This window comes from Palaemon carinicauda, chromosome 20, assembly GCF_036898095.1.
Source record: "Palaemon carinicauda isolate YSFRI2023 chromosome 20, ASM3689809v2, whole genome shotgun sequence".
Lineage (NCBI taxonomy): Eukaryota > Metazoa > Arthropoda > Malacostraca > Decapoda > Palaemonidae > Palaemon > Palaemon carinicauda.
The window spans coordinates 102,148,453-102,156,761 of NC_090744.1; the positions used below are offsets into that span (position 1 = coordinate 102,148,453).

Genomic DNA, 8,309 nt, shown 5'->3' on the forward strand with positions numbered 1-8,309 from the left:
ATTGAGAGAGAGAGAGAGAGAGAGAGAGAGAGAGAGAGAGAGAGAGAGAGAGAGAGATTCTCTTTCTTGTTGAGGTTGGAAGGTTATCAAAATTACTTAATGCTTCATAGTCCTCAGCCAAGTAGGCCTGGGTCTTCCAAATATTTTAGTGCCTTGCGGAGCCCAGTTGTAAGTTTGGTGAACTAGTCTCTATTGGGGAGTGCGAAGAGCATGCCCAAACCATCTCCATCTGCCCCCAGCCATAATCTCATCCACATATGGCACTCGAGTAATATCTCGTATAGTTTCATTTCTAATCCTGTCCTGCCATTTAACTCCCAAATACTCTTCTGAGGGCTTTGTTCTCAAATCTACAAAATCTGTTGGATATTGTTTCATTGTCCTACCACGACTCATGTCCCTACAGTAACACCGATCTCACTTAACTGATATAAAACATCATTTTTATATGTAATTTCGGGTGATTTGATTTCCAAATTTTACTTAAACTTGCCATTGTCTGATTTTCTTTTTTCAATCTTTCATTGAACTCAAATTATAAAGATCCCCCATTAGAGAACATTCATGAAATTATAATAAAACTTTCTAGTCCCCATTAGAAAGAGAAAAACTATCATGAAAAAAATCCTTTTATATCAGAACACATTTAAACATTTTGGTACATTGAAAAATTGGAATATTTGCATGTTTCTAAAGGTGGGACGGATTTTCATAAAAATTCCTATATTGATAGATATCAATGATTTTCAGAATGTTAATTCTTTAGGCATTAACTTCGTAAGAACTTTTCACAATGCATAGTTATGTTTTTATAAAGATATCAATAAAGATATAGGTATCCATAATAGTATGTGCACTCATTAAAGAAAGTAGAAATTAAATTAGAAGACTACTGTAATGCAACAATTTGGACAAGTAACCTTTCTAAATGTTTGTTTATTTTGACCTTTACTTTATTTCTCTGAAATATAGTCTCAAGTCACAAATATAATGAAATACCTAAAATTTACCGAAGCTTTAAATAATATACCTTTTTAAAAGAACAGAAATTTCATCTATCACAGATGTGGACAGTGTTTTGCTGTGAATACTACCTAAAACCACAAAATGGGGAAAAATAACCAACAACAACAGGAAACTAAAATCGCCCCACAAATCAAATCTTGCATAAATTTCAAGTTTAGTTAATGTAATATCTATGTACACTTCTGATATAGGGACACACACACAATACTGTAGAAAGAATATACATACATATTCATAAAACAATACATTGTTTACTTTACTCACTGCGAATGTTATCTAAATCTTACCTTCAAATTCTAAATAAATTATGGTTTTTTAAACAATTTATTTCCACTCATTATAATTTATTGGTAAATAATCGAAAGTATCCCTGAATATGAAATGGTATTGAGGTACAGTAAGACCATTCAAGAAGACAGAAGAGCAACGCTCCTTCCAAGAAACCTCATGTTAACGACTTGGAACACTACAAAAACAGTATAGAAACAAGGTTGAACATTCTAAACTGTATTTTAACATATATTATGATACAGAAATGCTGGATCTTATATAAAATGTATAAAGTGTTAGTTGCTGGAAAAATAACAATGTTAATCAATTTTCCCTAGGTATATTTTACATCAAACATTTATGCATACATAAGAATATGAAGAGAGAAAACCTTTGAAGAACTAAACATGAGAGTTTTACTTTGCTGGAATATCACATACATTTACTTTGGAAGAGTCTATTACATTAGTTAAATTTATTTTTGTAAAATTTATCTTTATTTAGTAGAGATAAATTCTTTGATATGCTTCATTTTGCAGGCTCATTCTAATTACTTGGCTATATATATTTTATTTATCTTATTTAATTTTGGTGAAAAGTATGTCTATGCAGTTAATCAACAGAAAAATAAAGAAAGCATATCTCATCACTGAGGGTAAATCAAGATGGTTTACCTCTTCATGGGAAAGAAGAAATATACATTATATGCTGAGACATAGGCACTATTAATTACCAGGCCAATAATAAATTACAGTGGTATACAATTGTCTCAGGCTATTAAGAATTTGGTTGACTCTTAAAAAGTTTCTTTTTCTCCCATCCTGAAAAACCAGTACAGTAACATGTATTTTGTATAAATCAATTTCCACACATATTTCCACCTAAGGATAACTTCAGTCTTATTTGAGAGTGTAATTTTCTTAATATAATGGCTATGAATAACATTTCTAAAAAACAAACTCTATTTTGGTGAAGTAATATATATACCAGATAATGTATAAATAAATAATTCTATATAATATAATAAACATAGTTTTAGGTTGGAAAATTAATAATTAAATAATTCTATATAATAGAATTAACAATCGGTTTTCGGTTGGGAAATTAATATAAAACAATGTTAATATGAAAAAAAAGTACAGATGTAGCTATGTTATCAAAATAATAATCATTAATTGCTAATTTCTATGGTGTCCTTGGTAAAAAAATAGAATACATTCCAGACTTTTCAAATTGCCCTTTCTCTTCAGATTGGATCATAACTTCATAAGTCCCACTGTTATTGTTGCATAATGCAAAATTTCTGTTCTTTCTGCTTTTGCGTGAGTTATTTTCTTAGTCGATATGAAGAAGTATTAAAGCTGTGGTTGCAGACCTCTGAAAATTTTATCTTTGTTACTAAAATCATCCAAAATTATACGATCTAAGGAAATATAAAAACTTTAGATCACAGTTGTCTAAATAAAACATAACTAAGGGAAAATTCTTCTGAAATATAATCTGTTAAAAATAATAGAATTTCCAGTAATAAGTTATTTCTCATATTTTATGAAAAATATAGAAATAATCAGTATTAATTATTTTCTGTTATTACAGAGTTGGAAATTATTCAACAAACATTTACAAAAATATTCCACTAGGGCACGCTACTCACTAGGGCTCAAAGACCATTAAAAATCCAAAAAGTTCAGCTTAAGCTAGCAACTCCAATTGGGAATTATATTTTACAAAGCTCAATTAGCCAACTGGAGGTTAAAACAATAATTTACAAAGTTCAACAGCTTAAGCTATTAAGAGGTCTTAAAAACATTAATAAAACTTAGCAGCAGAAGTTACCCAATTGATGTCAAAAGCATATTCCACAAAGCTCAGTAACATAAGCATCCACATACAGGTTAAAATATTTATTTCACAAGGTAGAGTACTTATAGCAAGCAAGTTTGGGGGCGGGTCAAATGAGTATTTATTGTTGTTCATCAGTTTAAGCTAGCAACTGGGGGTCAAAAGGGTATTTATTGATGTTTATCAGTTTAAGCTAGCAACTGGGGGTCAAAAGAGTATTTATTGTTGTTCATCAGTTTAAGCTAGCAACTGGATATAAAAAAAGAATAAATTTCCCAAAATCTATCAGTTTAACCAAGCAATTATCACGTGAAAAGTTAAATATTATTCAATTCTTCAAGCTAGCAATTCGGGATAAGAAGGTTATTTTACACATTAGCAGATTAAGCTAGAGACTGAAGGTCAAAAAAAATATTTTCAATATCCAACAGTTTGTGTTAGGAACTACTGGTCCAAAGATTATGACACAAAGTCACAGGCCAAAAAATATTACACAATCCAGTAGATTACACCAGCAACTGGATATCAAATATGATATTTCACCAAGCTCAGTACCACAAGGTACCGAAGGTCTAAAGAATTTTGCACAAAATACGGCTTCTTTAGCCAGCAACTTGATTTCAAAGGAATATTTCATAAAATCCTACAACTTAAACTAACAACTGCAGGTCTGAACAATATTTCACAGATTTCAACACCAGAAGCTACCACATTTATATTAAAAAGAAAAAAATATTTCACAAATTTCAGTTCCAGAATTAGCTAAATGTAGGTCAGAAGGATATTTCCCAATAAATTCATCTTTTGCGAGAATTAGGTGATCAAAATGGCACTTCACAATGTTCATCAGCTTAAGATAGCAACTGGACTTTATAAAATATTCTTCAAATCAACAAAATCAAGGAAATAAAGCAAACAACTGCAGGTCAAAAGAACGTTCCAAGTAGTTCAACTGTTCAAACTAACAAACATAAGTCTGAAGAATACATAACAAAGCTCAGCGACAGAAGCTTCCAGATACAGATCATAAGAATATACCAAAGTTTATACCAAATGTAGGTCAAAATATTTTTTCACCAGGTAAGGTAGCTTAAGATAGCAACTGGTTGTCAAAATAGAATTTCATAGAGTTCATCAGCTTACGCTACTTTAGCAACTGGATTTCAAAATATTTTGTATGTCCAGCTGTTTAAACAACCAATTATTACAGGTTTCCTCTCCCCCATTCAAATTTATAAGTCCAACTACTTAAGCTATCAATTGGTAGTCAAACGAGTATTTTACAAAGCTAAGCAGCTTAAGCTAGCAACTGGATTTCAATAGAATATTGCACAAAGTTCAGCAACTCAAGGTACTAAACGGTAGTCTAAGGAATTGTTGAAAAATCTGGTTTTCTTAGCTAACATCTGGATTTCCAAAGAATTTTCATAATGTTCTGCAGCGTAAGATAACAACTGCAAGCCAGTAGAATATTCATATAGTTCAGCAGCATAAGGTAACAACTGCAGGTCTGAAGAATACTTCATAAGATTCAGTTTCAGAAGATACCAAATACAGGACTAAGGAATATTTCATGAAGGAAAGCAACGTTCTCTAGCATTTTGTGGTCAAAAGAGTATTTCACAATGTTCATCAGCTTAAGCTAAATATTTCACTAATTCCAAGAGCTGATGTTCAAATTAATACTTCCAAAAGTTCAGTTGCTTAAGCTAGCAACTGTAATTCTGAAGAAGGCTTCACATAGTTCAGCAGCAGAAATTCCCAATTGTAGATCAAAATAATGTTTCACTAGGTACTGCATCTTTTGCTAGCAATTAAGGTTCAAGATTATTTTATGAAGTTCATCAGCTTAAGCTAGCAACTGAATTTCAGTTTCAGGAGCTACGAAATACAGGGCTAAGGAATATTTCGTGAAGGAAAGCAATGTTTGCTAGCATTTTGTGGTCAAAAGAATACTGCATAATGTTCAGCAGCTTCAGCAAGCAACTGCAGATCTCAGAAATAATTTACAAGTCCAGCCATTTAAGATAGCCACTGCAGGCCAAAACTATATTTCACATATTCCAGCAGTTCACACCAGGAACTAGATATCAAAATAGACATTTCATACATTTCAGCAGCTAAAGCTAGCAATTATAGGCCAAAAGAATATTTCACAATTCTGAGCAACAAAAGCTACCAAAAGAAGGTCCAAAAACTTTTGCAAAAAGCCTAGCTTCTTTAACTGGCAACTGCATTATTTCATAAAGTACTGCAGCTTAAGCTAGCAAATATAGGTCAGAACATTATTCAAAAACAAATCAGCAACATGAGATGGTAATTACAGGCCTGAAAAATATTCCACAAAGTTCAGTTGCAGAAGATACTAAATATAAGTCAAAAGATATTTCATAAAGTCCAGCATCTTTAGCTACTTTTAAAGGGTCAAAAGACAATTTCACAAGCTCATCAGATTAACCTAGCAACTGGATTGTAAAATCGCAAATTTTTAAGTAATTTGTATTTTTCCTAACATACTTACCTAGAACTACCTTCTTAGGAGTTACTGGTTAACTCTACCTAACCGACCAATAATATTTCACAAAGCCCGGTAGCTTGAGCAAGTTCTTGGAGATCAATTAAATATTTCACTAAAGACTTTCAGAAAAAATCAGCTGTTTAACTTAGCAACCGTAGGTTTGAAGAATATCTCACAAAGTTCACAAGCTCAAAAAAGTATTTCAAAAAGTTCCATAGCTTAAAATAGCAAATAGAGATCAGTGAAATATTTTACGAAATTCAATAGCTCAAGGTAGCAAGTACAGATCTGATGAATATCTCAAAACGTTCATCAGCTAAAGATACTATAGCAACTGCTAGTCTAAGAATATATGCCCCATAGTCCAGCAATGTATGATAGCAACTGGATAGCAAACAATATATTTTAAAGTCTAGCAACTTCAGCTAGGAAGCTGGGGTAACCTAATGGAAATCCTTCTTTGGCAATTGCTGCACAAAGTTCCAGTCCTGCTCAAGCTCGGTATATTCTAGTCGTGTGTGACCTCACTATCCATGTGAGCTACAGATACGGGGCTTGGTGGAGGCTATAGGCCTACCGATGAGTCATTAACAGTCATTGCCTGGCTCTCCCTGGTCCTTGCTTTATGGAGAGGGGGTTTAAATCTTTTATAAAGTATTTCACATATTTTAGCAGTATACCTTGGTAACTGGAGGTCAAAAGAGCATTTCATAACTTTAAGCAGCATAAGATGTCAACAGCAAGTCAGTAGAGTATTTCATAAACAGCTGAAGCTTAAGCTAGCCAAAGTAGGTTGAAGAATATTTTGTGCAGATAAGTAAAGATTGGAATAACATCTCTCATAATCCAACAGCTTAAACTAACAACTTGAGATTCTATGTCTCCGGTGTGTGTGTGTGTGTGTGTGTGCCTTATTCATAATTTCACTTTCAGATTTCATTATAAAAGTGAAATTGTACAGAAGACACATACCGTAATCAAATTTCAAGCTATAGGTACCACTAGAGCGTTTGTAAGATGACAGCCTTTATCCCAAGACCCAGTTGGGTAAGAAATAAGTACTTTTTTACAATGCTTGATACATAAATTTTCATGTTTGGTAAAGTATTTTAATGAAGGTTCCTCGCTAATTTCAGTAAAGAACTAGAGGGGAACTTAGTATATAGCATGCTTTTGCCACGCTAAGCGGTCTCCAAAACGTACTTTTACTGTACTTTGATGCATTTTCTTCAAAACTTAGTGAATTTGTCTTTTGGTCATACCCCACATATTCACCAGGTTTCGTTGAAATTGGTTTCTGTAGACTTTGTGTGATGTTGTTCACAAACTTGGTTCAGTAGTTTTTGTGTAATGTTCAGAAACAAAAAATAAACTAACATTATATTTGTCATTTTCTTAACATTGCAATTATTTTCTAATTACTGTACTGCTGTGTACTTTTAGTTTTATGTATTTTATCTAAATATTACACATTCAGCCTTGGGTCATACCCAACATGACTACCAAATTTTGTCAAAATCGTTACAGTGGTGTCTGTGCAAACTTTCTCACAAACAAGCAAACAAATAAATAAACTAACAAACAGACAGGGGTAAATACATGCCCCTGGCAAAACCTTCGATTTCGACAAAGGAAATTAGAACACCGATGAATAAAAATATGGGTATACGATATTGTATTATATGACAAGAAAATTATTTAATCAAATAAAAAAAAAAATCAAGAACTAAATTAATATTGAAATAATCTCATAAAAGAAAATTATCTATAGCAAAATGTTTATAGTATATTAGATTGACAAAGATAACGGATTAAAAACCTTCCTGGAGTTAGAAAACAAACATTTAACTTTTTCAGTACAAACAACTTTTGTGCACACTAATATGCTGATTTTTTTCTATTTAATTTCCAAGTACAATACGTGCTAAAATAGATCTATTTATTCATATCTCAAAAAATAATTCATGGTATGAATGTGATAAATGCTTGGAACCGTGAATAGGGTACTTTAAATTTTATGTACTTACATAATGTAAGAGAAATCTATTGCAACTAAGTTCAAATAAACCTCACCTGTATTAGGGATAAGACGATACTTCATTTCCTATGATCAACAATGTCGAATCAATATTCTATAACAAATGTAAAGTTCAGTTTCACTTGTTTTTCAGCACCCAAAAATCTTGAAATCCTTGAATGTTACCTGGAATGTTCAAAATAGATTAACAACGAACTCTATTTCCAAACATGCACACAATAGCTGTCATATTACAAATGATATTTTTATTACTGACTAAGCTACACAATCTGAGTTGGGGAAGCAGGATGCTATACGCCAAAGGGTTCCAACATGGAAAAATAGCCCAGTGAGGAAAGGATATAAAGAAATAAGCTAATAAACTTAACTGATAATCAATATAATATTTAAATTACAGTAGCAACATTAAAATATATATACTATACAGACTTATGTCAGCCTGTTCGACATAAAATATTCGCTGGTAATTTGGTATAAACTACAAAACAATGATAGACTATTCCCAATATACTAAAGAAAGTTGTCATACAAAAGCTTTACTCAGAAACTTTTAAAATTATAGAAGCAATATTAGTGTTTAAAAAATGTATCCAGAATCTAAAATGTCGATACCTT

At 31.9% G+C, this 8,309-nt stretch overlaps 1 long non-coding RNA gene across 1 annotated transcript in view; it reads right to left on the bottom strand.

The window, feature by feature from the left end:
• Positions 1-1,133: 1,133 nt before the first annotated feature.
• Positions 1,134-8,309, bottom strand: part of LOC137659565 (uncharacterized) — a 67,539-nt gene continuing 60,363 nt past the window's right edge. The window contains exons 6-7 of the long non-coding RNA XR_011047578.1: positions 7,730-7,859; positions 1,134-2,673 (exon numbers count right to left, since the gene is read on the bottom strand). This is a non-coding gene — a long non-coding RNA (uncharacterized lncRNA). The remainder of the gene's footprint in view (positions 2,674-7,729; positions 7,860-8,309) is intronic.